We start from the raw sequence: 16,868 nt of genomic DNA, 5'->3' as shown, positions 1-16,868 counted from the left end.
TATACACCTATGTCATTGAGAAATTATGATCGTGCAAACGATGGGGCGTTGTGGATACAGGTGAAGCAAAGACTTATTTCACGACTGCACCGTCTTTGTTAGAAGCCGAAATTGAGGCTTGCTTCTTCCACCTTCCTGACGCCAGTCATATCCAATGTTTGATAAATTCGGTAAAGCGTTGATCGCGGAAGCCCGCGCCAATATTTAAATGTCTTTATCAAGTTATAAAACAAACATCGAGCAGAGGTAAGGACGAATAAATTCGCTAAATAATTCAAAATGGGATGGACAACCTATGAGGGAGATCTATGTTTCGAACAGTAATGACGAGATTAGGGAAAGCCACTTCGTTTATATGTCTCGGCAAGAAATCTATTATCGACGACTTGAACCCTTTATTGCGCAAGCCAATCCTTGTGCAGACACGGGAATAGTTCCAGCAGCCGCGCGATGCCAGAGGGCGGCTGCTGCAACGACCCCAAGCGCGGCCCCTCGATCTCCACCGACCGAGCGCCCTCGGGCCTGCGTGGGGCCGCGCTACAGGCTCGCAGATTGAGCGTGCCCGCGACAATGAGGGGAAGACACCTGGAAGTCTCAAGGTCGTTGTCGCGCTCGCAGCTAGCCGCTCATTCTGCGCTTTTTGAGGTATCCGTACAAGAACAGCCGACACAAAGGAAGGGCGCGAGGGGCATTTTCCGTAAGGGCAACTCCGCTTCATTTTTGGTTTTGAAAAAACAATGCAGTCCTCTTCCGTAACGCCTAGGAAGACCACACGTCAAATATTACGAGGCAGATTTGTCTAAATGTTTCCGATCCGGCAAACTTTGCAACTTGGCAAGTTGCCGAAATCGGCTGAAGCGCAGACCGGATGCGCGTTTTTGCTCGGAATTCAGGCGCGTCAAACTGACGTCGTTTCCTGCGCGCGTGCGCGCGTTTTCGCAGGAGCGTTGGCTGACCCATAACAAGACGCGCCCGCCGAGGCGTCGAAGCGGCTCTCGCCCAATGAAGGTCGGTCGAACTATCACGTGATCCTGCGCGGTACGCTGTTTTGCATTCAGCACATTTGAAAGCGTTCAAAAGCATTTTTATTTTCCATGGAAAAATTAAAAAGAGTGTTTTTTCTGACAAACAAACCCATTTTATTTACTTACTCTTTCATTTAATTTTTATTTTGTAGTATTTGCGTCAAAATTTACATCGCGTGTTGAGAATTATGATATCTGGCAACGCTGATAACGCGCCGCCGGTGGTGCTTGGCTTTGTCTGCATGCGGATGCCCCCGAGCTTTGCGAATTTTGCTCCCTCTCGTCCCGCTTTCCACCTTTGTTGGAACACCAGAATCGGAGCCGGCTAGTTGTGTTTATCATTATCAACAAGTTATTAAAACCGGAAGGTGACTACGTCTCTCCTGTGGGGCGTCAAAATTATTTTCGCCCAAAGATATCTCCTGGTGAAACAACCTTCAAAACATGGTGGCTCTTTCAACTGGCGACTAAAAATTTACGCAGAAACACGTTCTCAACATATGTATTACGGATGCCATATCTGGTTTGATATGAATCAACGCCGTGCAAGCTTGAGTCCGTGTGACCATTATCAAATTTCCAGTTGTCCTGCAATGACCAAATTGTCCATCTAGCGTATCTTATAGAGACTCAAGCGGAGAGAGAAGCCGCTTCATACTATGGCAGACGGAACCCACGTTTGTAAGTGGAATAAACGCTATCATCATCATCACTTCAGCTTAGCCTCGAACAGTACATTGTAGCAATATTGCAGTGCCCTTTCTCTCAAATGCTTTCAAACCCGGGTGCCGCGCGCGCTGCAAACCTATTGCGACATTGCAATTCGCTGGCAAGTATGACGTCGGAAATGGACGACAGCGTATTCGACATGGTGAAAGTTTGTTGGACATGTGAAATCAATGATTGAAAATTGAATACAACGGCCAATCTCCTGTTGTCATCTACGGCCGTGGGTTGATAGAGATCGGGATATTTTTGGCTGTGGCGTTCTCCCCCATGTCGCAATGGTAAACGTGCACGAATTAGCAGAAAATATCCATAACCCGTGCGGTGGTAATATACCCAAACTCTGCAAGTGTAAGCAGTTATAGCGCGCCATCCACTAGTTAAATCTGAAACCACAAATGTGTACAGCCCGGCGACTCGCCGGCTTTGGCAATTAGGTCTCTGCAGGCGCGACCGGGGATGCGCCAGCTTTGGTAGCGAATGGACTAGCGAGCGTTGTACCTTCAGCCATTTTCCGAATTTTACTACACGGCAACGTTGCAAGAACACTCAGATGGGAAACTCACCGCTGAAACCTGGGCCCCTGGCGTCCACCAATACCGAGCTAAATACGACCGTTTTGACACTCTTAATCTTTCTTTTTTTTTTACTGTGGTCACCTTCAGCTTGCAGAAAGCATGTTTTTGAGTAAAACAAACAGAAAAAGCTTTTCTTCTAAATTCTATTGGAGTTTAGTACCAAATGACGTGCGCGTGATCTTTTCCAATATATTTAGCTTCAAGGTTTTGCAGCACAATTAATATTGTTTTTACACAACCTTGCCCCAGCGGTGATTTCAGGAAGCGCGTCCCGACCTTGGTGCATCGCATCCTAACAGAGTGGTTCTATAGTGACGTTGGTACACAGTTTCTTAGGCAACACGGAGCTCGAACCAGTGCAGGCCCATTCACACCAACGGTTGAGTCGCGTTTGCGGACGGGTTTGCTTAAAGGGCAACTCCGGCCAAAACTCAAAATGAATTAAATTACTGGTATCGCTTTAGTGACACAAAATACGACCCCGGCCAAAATTTCACGTCCGTGGGACGCCGCATTCTCAACTAATGCCGATAATAAAAACGCGACCCGCCGCGAACCGCTGCTCCTTAGCGGGCGGCCAGCGGGTTGCCGATCGCTAAAGCAACATTGGGCCATGATGTCAACATCGTTCTCTTTTTTTCCTCCGTTCCGGACGGGAGCACGGCGCAGCCGTCGCGCGCTCTTCTTTGTGCCGCTACCACCGCTACTTCGGCTTGTAATTGCGTGTTTAGCCGTTGCTTTTACCTGTAGCTTCCGTAGCTTCGGTATAGCCTTTTGTTTATTTGCTTGTGAGGTCTCCTAGACTCGTTTTAGCGAGCAACTCGGTGCGCCCAAGACTGCCCAGCTGTTCCTCGAAAGATGCCGAGTACAGTTTAAAGCGCTGTGGGCTGCTCAAACAAGCCGCTGCGCAACCCGGAGGTGCTTTTTCATAAGTTTCCAACGGATCGGAAATTGGAGAAGGTGTGGGTGAACGCTGTTCGACGAGTGGACTTTGGAAAGCCTTGGACGTCGACCCCCAGATCGAAGCTCTGCTCCGATCATTTTTCGCCGGAGAGTTACGAACGAAACCTACGGGTGTTGGTTGCTTGTGGCTTGTCAGCGAAGGGGTCGAGGCTTAAAAAGGATGCCGTGCCGTCGCTCTTTGCCCATCGTACATGTACAGAAAAGGTAAACACGATAAAAGTATCCTGATCAATAAATAAAACAGTCATTGTCAAGTGCAGTGTTGAAGATTGAGCATTCATGCTCCATTGAATGTCTGTTGAATGGGGAATGGTGGGCATGTAGAGTACAACCACTAACTAGCTCCAAACACAGAAGTTTGTAATGAAAACGAAAACAATGTTCGGCTTTGCGTCACTGCTTGTTTACTACGCAATCTCGTGCGTAGTATTCAGGTCCGTAACGACTACTAGCGAACAGCCGGCGCGTGATGCTCATGCGATATAAACATTCGACTCCCAATCGTTCCAACGCGTTACGCAGTAGTATTAATTAACTTTGCTCTTGTGAATACCACAAAGGACTTTAAAGAAATCGCGAAAGTTCGGATTTGTAAGTTACAACTTTCTCATTTGCCCGAGTTCGGCTGGAGGTAAATATAATATTTAAAAATGCAAAAAAAAAAAACAAAAAAAAAAACACTTGCCTTAGTCAAAAGTTACGAAGGAAAACTTAAAATCCTATGTATTCTAATAAAAAAAAATTGATGTGGGTGGGGGTGGGAATGCGGAAGGGAAAGAAAGTGTTCTCACCTTGCTAACGTTCTCTGTTTTCCTTTATCACCCACAAAAACTTTTGCTAGCTTTGAGAATTTGAGAAGAAAATGACTGCCAAAAGAACTTTTTTTTTTTTTTTTTTTTTTTTAGTGCGGCAAGTTTTTTTTTATTTGTACAAAGATCCATTACCTGGACGAACTTATGTGGTGAACTAGTGTCGTAGCTTACAAATTCGGCTTTTACGCGCCTGAGGAAAAAATAACGAAAAAACAGACGTCTACAGCCTGACACACGTCTGTTCGGTTGTTGCGGAACGCGCCGGAGAGCCTCAAAGCTTCGTGTCTGGGACTGACCCGCCGCGCGAAAGCGCCAGCACTGTACGTCACTGGCAGCGCGGCGTAGAGCAACGCCGCTCCATCGACGGAGCCCCGATGACAATTTAGGGCGACGAGTGCGAGAGACCGCACGCACGCCGACAGCTGCCGAGTACGGCACCGAACGAGTTCACTCGTTTTCCAGTCGCTAGCTTTTGGGTATACAAGCAACGAGTACGGCACGGCATAGCGCACGCGCGGCGGCGGCCGCCCAGTACGCCACCGAACGAGTTGACGGGTTTTCCAGTCACTAGCTTTTGGGTATACGCACTAACTCTTGCTACATATGCTGGATATCTACCACGTATACAGAATTAAAACAAAATCAGTTTACCTTCTATCTTTAGATGACTAGCGCAACACAGGTAGGTGCCGCTTGGACTCCGTTCTCGCTGGACGAGAACGATGTTGGCGTCACGTCCACATAGCGGCTGATTTCCAGTGTTGCCGGAACCTCGAGCGGCTAGTTTCGGTTTTGTCGGCCACGCCCCAAACAAAACTTTGAGACGTCGATATCTTTAAAACTAAGCAACATAAAGAGAAAAAAAATACACCTTGCAACTCAGGGGCGCTAACTGCATTCAAAACAGCCATAATCCCAAAATCGAAAGTATGGACCGGAGTTGCCCTTTAAAGATTCAGTGCAATTGCTCGTGATTCGTTGATGAAAACGGGCGGATCCGCTAAGCATTTGCGTTTCGAACACCAGTGTGAAGGAGCGGACTTAAGTTGATTTAAGCTGTGTCTTTGTCGTGTCGATCAAAGTTGCTTCAGAAACAAATTGGAGACAGTTCACTACACAACGTTGCGATGTTTGGGTCTGTACTACATAGGTACCACGTTGCATAAGAAACATGTCGTGCGCTGCAGCTGCGCAACATTTAAATTACGCTGCCTGGCAAACGTTGTACCTTCAACCTTTTTCTGACTTTTAGCACACGGTTTCCTAGGCAGCATGGAATACGAAACAGTAGCCTAACGCTGTGCCTTTGTCGTGCCAATCAATGTTGCGCCAGAAACAGATCGGAAACAGTGCACTACACAACATTGCGATTTTCACGTCTGTACTACACTGATACCACGTTGCTTAAAGGGATACTACAACGAAATTTCGGCGCTCATTTTTTGGTCTATATGTGTTCAGAAAAGCACCATCAAATCGAACATACCAGTATCTTGTTAAAAAAAGTCACGAAAAGGAATTTTAAAACGAATTAAACGATTAGCAAAGAGCACCTGGTGGATGTCGCTAACGCCTCGCTTGTAATGCCCGTCAAGCAACCTTGGCAGCTAGTGACGGAGGTTGTCTCGTCTCCGGCCACGACGAGAGAAGAGGGGCAGGAGGAACTCCCCTCTTCCCGAGAATGCCTTTTGTGTGTCACAGAAGTCGCTATTGTCCCCCTACAAGATTATAGAAGATTAACCCGTCACTCAAAATTTGTACAAAAGCAGCCGCTTCGGTGGCTGGAACGACTAGGCCATCCTCTCGACGTCAGCCTCGCCGTAGCTTTGCCCGTCTTGAGACGACCTACGTCACGATTGCGTTGGATGTCACGTGGTCTCCGCTGGACCTTATCCGAGCGCTTGCCAGAGTGGGCCGTTTATAACGAAAAATACAGCCACCAGGCTCAAAATACAAACGTGTGATTGTCATTTACGGATATTGTGGATCATATTCAACCTATTTTTGAACACGACGGGAATATTTCAAATTTCGTTGAAGTATCCCTTTAAGCAGCATGTCGCCTGCTGCTGTTGCGCAGCATTTAAATTATGTCGCCTCGCAAACGTTGTACCTTCAACCTTTTTCCGACTTTTAGCGCACGGTTTCCTAGGCAGCATGGAATTCGAAACAGCAGCCTAACGCCGTGCCTTTGTTGTGCCGACCAATGTTGCGTCAGAAACAGATTGGAAACAGTTCACTACACAACGTTGCGATGTTTGCGTCTGCACTACAGTAATACCACGTTGCATAAGAAACATGTCGTGCGCTGCAGTTGCGCAACATTTAGATTATGCCGCCTAGCAAACGTTGTACATTCAACCTTTTTCCGACTTTTAGCACACGGTTTCCTAGGCAGCATGAAATTCGAAACAGGAGCCTATCGCTGTGCCTATGTCGTGCCGATCAATGTTGCGCCAGAAACAGATTGGAAACAGTTCACTACACAACGTTGCGATTTTCACGTCTGTACTACATAAGTACCACGTTGCTTAAGCAACATGTCGCGCACTGCAGTTGCGCAACATTTAGATTATGTCGTCTAGCAAACGTTGTACCTTCAACCTTTTTCCGACTTTTAGCACACGGTTTCCTAGGCAGCATGGAATTCGAAACAATAGCCTAACGCTGTGCCTTTGTCGTGCTGATCAATGTTGCGCCAGAAACAGGTCGGAAACAGTTCACTACACAACGTTTTGATCCTCACGTCCGTACTACACTGATACCACGTTGCTTAAGCAGCATGTCGCCTCCTGCAGTTGCGCAGCACTTAAATTATGCCGCCTAGCAAACGTTGTACCTTTAACCTTTTTCCGACTTTTAGCACACGGTTTTGTAGGCAGCATGGAATTCGAAACAGTAGCCTAACGCTGCGCCTTTATCGTGCCAATCAGTGTTGCGTCAGAAACAGATTGGAAACAGTTCACTAAAAAACGTTGCGATATTTGCGTCTGTACTACAGTAATACCACGTTGCGTAAGAAACATGTCGTGCGCTGCAGTTGCGCAACATTTAAATTATGCCGCCTAGCAAACGTTGTACCTTCAACTTTCTTTTAACTTTAGCACACGGTTTCCTAGGCAGCATGAAATTCGAAACAGTAGCCTAACGTCGTGCCTTGTTGTGCCGATCAATGTCGCGCCAGAAACATATTGGAAACAGTTCACTACACAACGTTGCGATTTTCGCGTCTGTACTACACTGATACCATGTTGCTAAAGCACCATGTCGCGTGCCGCAGTTGCTCAACATTTAAATTATGCCTCCTAGCACACGTTGTACCTTCAGCCTTTTCCGACTTTTAATAAACAGTTCCCCAGGCAGCATGGCGTTCGAAACAGTAGCGTAACGCTGCGTGTTTGTCGTGCCAATCACTGTTGTGTGAGAAACATATTGGGGACCAGGGCCGTACCCAGAAAAAAATTTCGGGGGGAGTTTTCGGGGACAACGGCGGCCATTTTGTCTTATTTTCGCCTATGAATCATGTGCATCGGTGGCATATAATGGAGAGTAATAGCAAACCGAAGAACCGGTCCCGGTTTGGTACCCGGTAGCCGACCGGTGCCACTGCGCGTGCGCAGAGGTGGAGATTAAAATTGGCTGGCTGAAAGTGCACCGACGAGGGCCGTACCCAGAAAACAATTTCGGGGGGGGGGGGGGGGGGGTCAGAACCCCCTAACCCCCCCCCCCCCCCCCCCCCCCTGGTTACGGCCCTGTTGGGGACTGTTCCGCAAAATCTCCCAACACTCCCACAACATTCGGAACATTCTCGCAACATATCTACAACATATCAATGTTACTTGGGACTTTATTGGATTAATTTGGTAACGTCACGACCAATAGGAGGACGGAAACAGACACGGTCTCCTCAACGCCCGGACAGTGCCTCCTATATAAGTTACACTATGCCTGTCAGCTTCTCTCCAAGACGTGTCCAGGCCCGATGCTTCACCTCACAACACGCACATACAGCTAGGTAGCGCCGCCTGGCGGACGTTCGTTTTGTCTATTTTTCTAGCATGTTGTATTTACTTTATTATTGAAGATATATCAAATATATGTTTTTTTAACAACATGCCGAACACTGTTCTGGATGTGACCACCCTGACTCAAACGAGTTTCGCTGAGACAAAATACGAAGCAAGCACGGCCAAGCTCCGCTTTTGCAGCGCGAACGTGGAGAACGCTTGGCCGCTTGACCGTCTGCTTTGGCGGCAGTTTGGGACTTTGGCGGTCACCTTGCATCGCGCGCATAGAAATAGTTGGGGCCGGGCCTTGCGTGGGTGAGAAGGTAGGAAAATAAAAAGTAATATTCCGTTGAAAACGGCAAGCTGGTCCCGAGCTGTCAGTAAAAATAAATTACACCATCTTCCCGAGGGGAACCATGGGGTGATGCGGAGCATCGTTCCATCACACTTCATTAGAAGAACGGAGTAAAGTGGAGTCAACAGCGGTGAACTGAACGCGCGCAGAAATTGGTTTGCTCTTTGTGTTTATACAGCCTTGATGGAGATGCGCCTCAACTCATCCAGATCGAAACGGGCGGGGGTGGCGGGGACTCGAACCCAGCCCAAGCTTTCGCTCCACGCTTCGAGCTGAGACGCGTTAGCCCACTCGGCCACTTCCTCCCCTTGAACGCGCGCAGCGCGACACTTGAAGGAGGGGAAATTAGAGGAGGAGAGTTGCGCCTGTGCGTGCGGTGTGAGTAAAAGCGAACGCACGCGAAGTGCACGCAGCTGTTGGAGAGAGAGAGAACGCACACGAAGCTGTTGGAGAGAAGGACGCAGCTGGTAGCTGCGTGCACTTCGCGCAGCTGTTGGAGAGAGAGAGAACGCACGCGCAGCGAGGAGAGTTCCGCATGCGTAGTTTGAGTGCGGACTACGACGCCGCGGGACATAGACCCCAGCAAGAGATGCTCCGCATCTAAAACATTTAGATTTCTTGCTGTCGGTGCTGCTGGGGCGACACCATTGAACCTCCTACGGAAGAGATGGTTTGCTTCACTACACGGCAGGTTTGTACGCCTAGGTGGCTCCACCGCACGGCAACCACACATACTCTTTGCCCTCTCCCTTCTGCTTGCCAGTGCTCGGAGCTGACAGGCATAGGCACTGGCCCGGAGCCCCCTGGCCCGGAGAAACATCGGAAACATCGTGCCTTACGAACCGTCGTCGAACGAAAGGTGAGTGGTTTGAGTTGTCCTGTGATGTGATCTCGATGTGTGTTCGTTCCACGCGTCCGAGCTGTTTCTTCGTTTCATATCTATTTGGCGCCGCTGCCTACATTGTTTGAGCCTGCGTTCACGATTAAAACAACCATCGCAGAAAGCTGAAAGCCCGCCGAAGAACGGCTGACTTGCGAGCTATACCTAATTCAACAAAACCATTTGATCCGACAGAATAATGTGCTTGATCTTACATTTCATGTCAACAAAGAACTGCGCTGTCTGTCTTCGTCCCTACATGTTTTATTCTTTCGTGTTTTTCAAATCTTTACCAACCCGCGTCCAATCGAATGCCCCGATCACAACAAATAGTTGGTCGTGCTCCGATGGCCCTTATCATCAGCCGGTAAGGCAGTTACGTTTTTCGTTTCTATATTTTGACCCAAGTAACGTCATATTCTCAAACTGAAATTCTATCACCACCTCTAGTTTCACATTCTGGTGCACCGTGCACTTTCAGCTTCCTGCACCCCTGCGAGGTTTCCTGCGATCGTACCCTGTATATTATGGATTTCTCGCCGCACGCGAATGCTCTCGAAGGCGTGCTATACACTCTGTGACATAGGTTGTGTGCAGAAAAGGCACAGGCCCGTGCACAAAAGCGCCCTTTTTGCACGAGCAACCGTGCAAAAAGAACATTCTGCGGAGCTACGCCCTCGCACCCGTGCCTCTGCTGCACACAACTTATTAATAACCGAGCCGTTCTCGTTTCTGTTTTGCATATTACTGTGAAAGCAGTGTCATTGTTGTTTTCTTCTCAAACAAAACTCACATGCTAGACAAAAGCAAACAGATAGGAGTCTACACATTCACACAATTTTCTCCCTTGTGCGACAGGTTATAGCTAGTCGCGATTCAACACCGTTTCTTTTGAAGCTGATGAGCACCACAAGGCGTGAAAGAGGTGACTTGCAGCTTTGCCGAGGCAGCAGCAAGACACTACAAGCCTTCGCATTAACTGGCTAGCCAGTGCCGCTCTGGTCTGAACAGCACTGCGTGCCATGCAGAGGGTTTGTGCAAGCTCGCTGGGTGGCGACGCTAGCCACGGTAAGTGCATCCTATGCAGCTTTCTTTTAGGAATATATGTGGCTTGCAGGCCATTTCGTGCATGTGCCACCCGAGGGACAGCAGTGCCAGTGGCAATGCTGTGCTGATGGTAATCACCACTGCACTGTGTTTTCATTCAATAACTACTGAAAAGGAACCAAGTACTTCCGAGAGATTCTCAGTTGTGCTTTGATGAACTCCAGCTCGCTTATGGACTTCATGTCTGTGTTAACAATGCAATGAGACTTCTTTTTAGTTTGGGGCGTTGTTTCTGCTGCGGATGACTAGCGTTGCAGTAGAGAAATATGCAAAATAGTGTAATATTTGCATTAGTTACCTAAATTAATGGCGGGAATAACTGACCTACATTTCCACCGACTGCATTTCTCAGTGGAATAGCCTGGACTAGATAGCTCGCTGCACTATTTCCTTCCTCCTTAGCCTGTACAACTCGGCCTCTTCCCCTGACTGTCTTATGTGGCTGCTTCTGTGTTTGCCTAGGCACTCGGTTGAAATAGTGAAAGCTGTCTGCATTGCACATAACTGCCATGAAAGCCAGTGTGGACGTAGCTGGGGTAGCCCCCAATATGGCTTCTCTAGCTTGACACAAGTAATGTTCCTACTACTGTCGTGTTCGCAGAAAAAAGACCCCCGCATCCCCTCAATATGGCTTCTCTAGCTTGACACAAGTAATGTTCCTACCACTGTCGTGTTCGCAGAAAAAAGACCAGCTTCAAAAATCCAGCGATTTTTTGGGCAACCCCACCTAACCATATTTTCGAAATCGCCATCTTTTACTCTTTCCGGTGTGCTATTTACTATCACGAAACTCAAAATAGTTATTATGAAATCGGCAAATGAAAATGACGCCAATACTAAGATTCAAATACCGTAAAATACCGGGCAAGCGCCTACTCAAACTTTGGAGATAATCGCAAAAAAATGGGGGATGGGCGCTTGTCCGCTCATCAATTTTACATGTAAATGTACTGTACGTATTTCCTCAGATCTCACAAATTTGGTAATGGGCGCTTAATGTGGAATGGGGGGATGCGCGCGGTATTTTACGGTGTACTTGCGCTTTTCAGCTTTTCATTGCCGTGACATCATGGCAGGCACGTAGCCAGGATTTTGTTTCGGGGGGGCTGTTTATGACAAAGTGCTGTATGAGGGGGAGGGGGGGAGAGGAGGTCCCAGCAAAATGGAAGATTTCGGGGTGGGGCCCAGGTCCCATGGCCCCCCCCTGCCTACGTGCCTGCGTCACGGGATGGCAGGCTTGCGGTTCGAGCGGGCTGTCTAGAAATGAACTATGCCGAGCATTTGTTTCGTGCTGCGCGGGAGCTGGAGTAACCTTCCAAAACATTCTTTTAACGCCATGAAACTGTTTGTGGTCAGTTGAGAACAAAGTCTACAGCCCAAAGAGTGAACCCCTGCCTTCCCATGATGTCACTATTTCAATGTTGCCAGTAGAGCTTTTCACTTTGAAAAACACGATGATGACCCTAATTGTAAATTCTGTAACTTGGCGAAAAAAAGCTATTTTGGCGAAATATTTGGGTTACTATTTTAGCGATGTTCGTTGGTGTGTTAAGCAAGATTTTAGGCAAATCGGGGACAATGAAGAAAATGCCGGAGTACCCCTTTAAAGGGGAACTATGCCGACTTTTGGAGCTACCTAATCCAAGGGCACAATCTGAATGTGGGTGGCTTCCTGCTTCCGAAATACTGTCTCGTTCTCCCAGATTCACTCTAATTAATTAAAAAAGTGATATTTTGTTTGTTGCCGAAACATTGTTCTCCCTAGCTGTTCCCCAGTTTTCCCCGCCACCCAAGCGCGACGTCACTTGTGTGCAGCGAGGCGCGCGGCCGGCAATCGGCTACGCTCGTGCCCGCCTTTCTCACGTCTAACAGCAAGAAAATCTGGGCGTTCGTGCTGTTTGAGGTTGATAATTATACATATTTGCACAAAGTATGGCCTTGGTCTATCTGCGTAACTATAAGAAAGTAAAAAAAGAAAAACAAGAGCAATTGAAATTTTCATAAAACCGTTTTTGCAACTCGCTACGCTCAAGCCGCGCCTCGCTAGTTTCGTGATATTGCTGGTAAATCCATTTCCTGTTATTAGAAGATGGCTGGCGAAGAAAGGTCGAAGAGTCGCGCGATACATTTTTTGTTGAATTGCCAAAGCACCGCGGAAAATGCTCGAAATGTGGGTACAGATGCCCCACCCGCTTGTATGACCTGAAGGAATGTACCATTTCTTTTAGATTTTTTTTCGAAAAGTTACTGTTGTAGGCGTCAGCACGTGCAACTACTCTTGTGGCGTGAATATGCTCCTTGGTGCTTAAGTAATTTAGCGAAAGATCTGCAGACCATTTCTGAAAAGCGCTTCTGGTCGATGCCATTTTCAGCGTTTGTGCATGTGGCGTGTACACTGCTCGCCTTCCAAAGCGATGAACATGTGCATGCTGGGCTGGGACCTAAGACATGTAGACTGTGATTCTCGTAAACAATGAAATGTATAGAATGGAAGGAACTGCATTCGTGTAGATCAGATGGCAGGTTACTGGTCATGAAGATCGTGTTAAAATGACGATTAAAAGAACTTCACAGCCACCAAGCCAAACATCAAGGTGCAGTGGAATGCGTATAAAATACACAAATACACTGTTCATCTCCAATGGGGAGGAAGTGGCCGAGTGGGCTAACCCGTCTCAGCTCGGAGCGTAAGCTTGCGCTGGAACCTCCTGGGTTCGATCTGGATGAGTTTCGTACCGGCACGCGTTTGTGTGATCACTACTGCGTGATGCACGTTAAAAACTACTGCACTGGCTAAATTTCTCATCTAGAGCTAAGAGACCGATTACCCGTTGAGGTGCATCTCCATCGAGGCTGCATATACATAAGGAGCAAACCAATTTTTTTTTCATCTCCAAATAAAAAATATTTGCTCGAAGATACAAATAGTGTGTGAGGTACAGAAAGACATCATAACTCTTTTAATTCAAAATACGTTAACAAAAGTTACTAAAAAATGTGTACCGATATTTTTTTCTTTTTACTTCTGGAGTAGAATGCAGCACGTTCAAACACCCATCCACGAGAGCAAATGGGAAGGGGGTAACTCTATATAAGATTTTTTTTAAAAGTTGGTTTAGTACAGTTCTCATCAGCTGTAAATTTGCATGCCTCCCTTTAACAACATTAATATTTTCATAATTAAAAAAAAAAAAACTTCCCAGCTCTATAAAAAATTTCTCCGCAATATAATAAATTAAAGACGTTTTCATCACTTCTTCTGCAGCGAATATTGCGTGCCAACCATTTGACAAACCAGGCAAGGCTCTATCGTTTATTAATGGAACTCAACACCTGCTCCATGAACCTCTGTAATAGCAGAGAGGATAGCAGTATGTCGAAAATCATGTCTAAATTCAGTCTTGAACTTTGTTTAGACATTTCACTTCTCGTCTTCAACATATCGGCCGCGTGAGTGGAACTCCGAGAGCAGCCTGAGCTAGATTCTATGTCCGAAACAAATATAGTGTTTTTAAAAAATTTTAAAAAATCACTGAACTAATTGGGAATAACAAATGTGACTTTGCCAAATGTCGACTATAGTGCTAGTGTACTATTTTTCGCAATATTATTAGCGCTCTTCTTTGGACGGATGTCGTAATGGTCACAGCCGGCTTGAGTTTGCGCTTGCCGCTCTTGAAGCTGTTCCAGCTGCTGAAGGATACTCAACTCGCAGCTTGCGGCTATAAAGTATTCCGAGCAAAAGTGAAAATGTTTCACATGACACTAGTTCTCTTGGCACACAGCTCGCGCAAAAGTACACATTGCGACACTGTTAGCGCGAACACGACGTCGGCGCATTTTCGCATTTTATTCCTAAATAGTATTAGCGAGCACGAAATGTTATCGCTTACATTATAGAAGTTAATGAGCTCTTTCCATACCAATAATAACTTGGATGACATCCTTTGGTTTCAAAGAGAAACACTCGAAAAACCGTTGATCGCTTGTTCGCGCTAACAGTGTCGCGCTCTGTACCTTGACGTGACTGGCCTCCATTGCTGCCAGGTAACGCTTTTTTTTTTTTCTCCCACGAAAACAAGGGTAAAAAAGGAGCCTTTTCCCCGCACTGTTTCTACAATCTATTGCGGAGCACAGATTGCTACCCATGGCAAAGGAACTTTCAACCTTGAAGCTGCGAAAAAGTTATCTCGATCGCAGGCGTCCAGAAAGCCGCGGCTGCCCAAGTCGCTTGTCCGCCTGGACATGCGTGACGTACGCGGGTAGGGAAAAGTAGGGGTTTTTCATTGTTGCCAGTGGAGAGTCGCCTCCTGGAACCTTCCCGGCCGGCATAACTTGAAAGTTCAATAACTTCACGGAAATATATATATATATTTTTAAATATTTTGGTTATCAGTTAAGAAGGGGTTATTGATGCGGTCTGCAAATTTCCAGCCAAATCAAAGTCCACCAAAAAATCGGCGGAGTTCACCTTGAAAACATAGAGTGCACGTAATACAGAATGGAGAAATTGCTCACCAATCATTCTTAGAAGTGTGAGTTGAGCCCCTTCGAGGCAGTTTGCTGCCGCAGCATGCTCTGTAATCCGCCCGAGAAGAAAAAACAAGATAAATGACCAGTAGGATTTCTTTGTTTCAAGGCTTCTTGAGGCAGAAAAGGCTAGGGAGCCAGTATTGTTGCTTTTTACTACCCCGTACGATACTCAAACCCGACATGCAAGGAAGCCGAGGCCTCTTCATGTGCCCTCTTTCTGCTTCTTCTGCCTTGGGTTCTAGCTGTGTTCACAATTCACGCTCGCCTGCATGCCTACTCTTTTTGTCTCTTTTTTGTTCACTGTGTTACTGAAGTGTTCTGTCGTTGCTGTCCCAGAATTGCTTCGTGGATGCACAGAAATACCCAAGGTGCTTGACGTCTGCGGCTCGTCGGTATCGCCTTTCCCGATACCACGGCAGGAAGGAGGTGGCCTTTCTCCCTTCCAAGCAGCTGCGATATACTACAAGCGCTGGGTTACAGCTGCTGCTAGCCCATGGGTACCGCTCTGCATCCTGCACTGCATGTAGTTCAAAAGGCCATGTGAAAGGCAGGTGTGACCTTTTTAGGCGCTGTCACTTTGTTTTGTGCATTTGCTGCAGCTTTTACGGGGCAGCTTCTTTTTAAGATTCAATCATGATAATATGGACTCGAGTGAAAAAGGGGGTTTTCTGTGAAGACCGGCCTCTTTGCTAAACCATTGCGACTGGTATTATATCTATAGAGTTCATGTACGCCTTACGTTATGCACTTTATCTTATTTGTTACTTATACTTCAATGTTACACGACAGCCACTGAAAATGGGGAAAAAACAAAAAAATGTTGGCTTGTCAGATTTTTCTTTATTTTTTTTTAAATGTGTTGGAAGACGGAAATAATGCCTGGAGAAGGGGAACAAGAGGAACAAAGGACAAACACAAATCTCCAAACACAGTTAGGTGACTGGTGCGCAACCGAAAAAATCCACCTGGTTTGGGTATTGAACCCGGGACCTCTCCATTACAGGTGGAGCGCTCTACCAACCAAGCTAACCAAGGGTTAGGTGTTAGACGCAGTGATGTGATTGCTGCGCCAATTGCGCCAAACCGCGCCAAGGGGCTACCCCTGCTACATCCTGCTACGTTTCCCCGAAATATGGGTAGTCTGTGCCAAGCCTGCGCCAAAGGACTAATTTCGGTCGCCTTTCAAAACCGAAACTAAACTGAGTACCGTAATTGAGCATGCGTGAGCTAGGTGGCGCAAGCGACCGCCCGAGAGAAAGCTATGCTGCATCAATCGTCCATCCGGTCTCACATGGTTTTTCCCGCCGTTCCTCATTTCGCGCTCTCGTGGGTCTCGTCTCGCATACTCTTGAAAATATTTTAACGACAGATGCAAGCGTATATAGACGCCCCGACGCTAGTTTGCCGGGTACCAGCCATGCCGTCATGTTGTAAAACGAAACCACGTTTTTGCGCATTGGAAGTTACTCGTGATGTGAAGCACTCGCTTCTGAAAAAAACGGCCGTGGCAAAACTATTTTTGGTCCCTGCCTACCAGTCACCGTGGTCATGACGGCGAGTGTTCCCGTCCACACATTGCTGCAGATATGGCGCTTTCTAAGATGAAACGTAAGGACCGCTGCAGGGTAATCAGCAATCCTGTCCTTGTTTAAATTAAACGCTACTACAAAAATCCCTCTAGCTCAAAGACTGTTGTGTCGAAGTACTGTTTACCTATGTTTCTCTCGGTCGGATTTCTTTTGAGAGGGACCCCGGTACGTGAAAGGTCTGTCGCAAAAGAAAGTTTAAGACAAGTTAGCTAAAGCAACAAAAGGCAATGTCTGCACGCTGAACCCGCACAGCGCGCTTGTTTATTTTGAGTTTCGTTGTTGCACAAAGCGCT

The sequence above is a fragment of the Ixodes scapularis genome, unplaced genomic scaffold, assembly GCF_016920785.2.
Source record: "Ixodes scapularis isolate PalLabHiFi unplaced genomic scaffold, ASM1692078v2 ptg000105l_1___fragment_3__unscaffolded, whole genome shotgun sequence".
Taxonomy (NCBI): domain Eukaryota; kingdom Metazoa; phylum Arthropoda; class Arachnida; order Ixodida; family Ixodidae; genus Ixodes; species Ixodes scapularis.
This window is presented reverse-complemented; position numbering follows the sequence as displayed.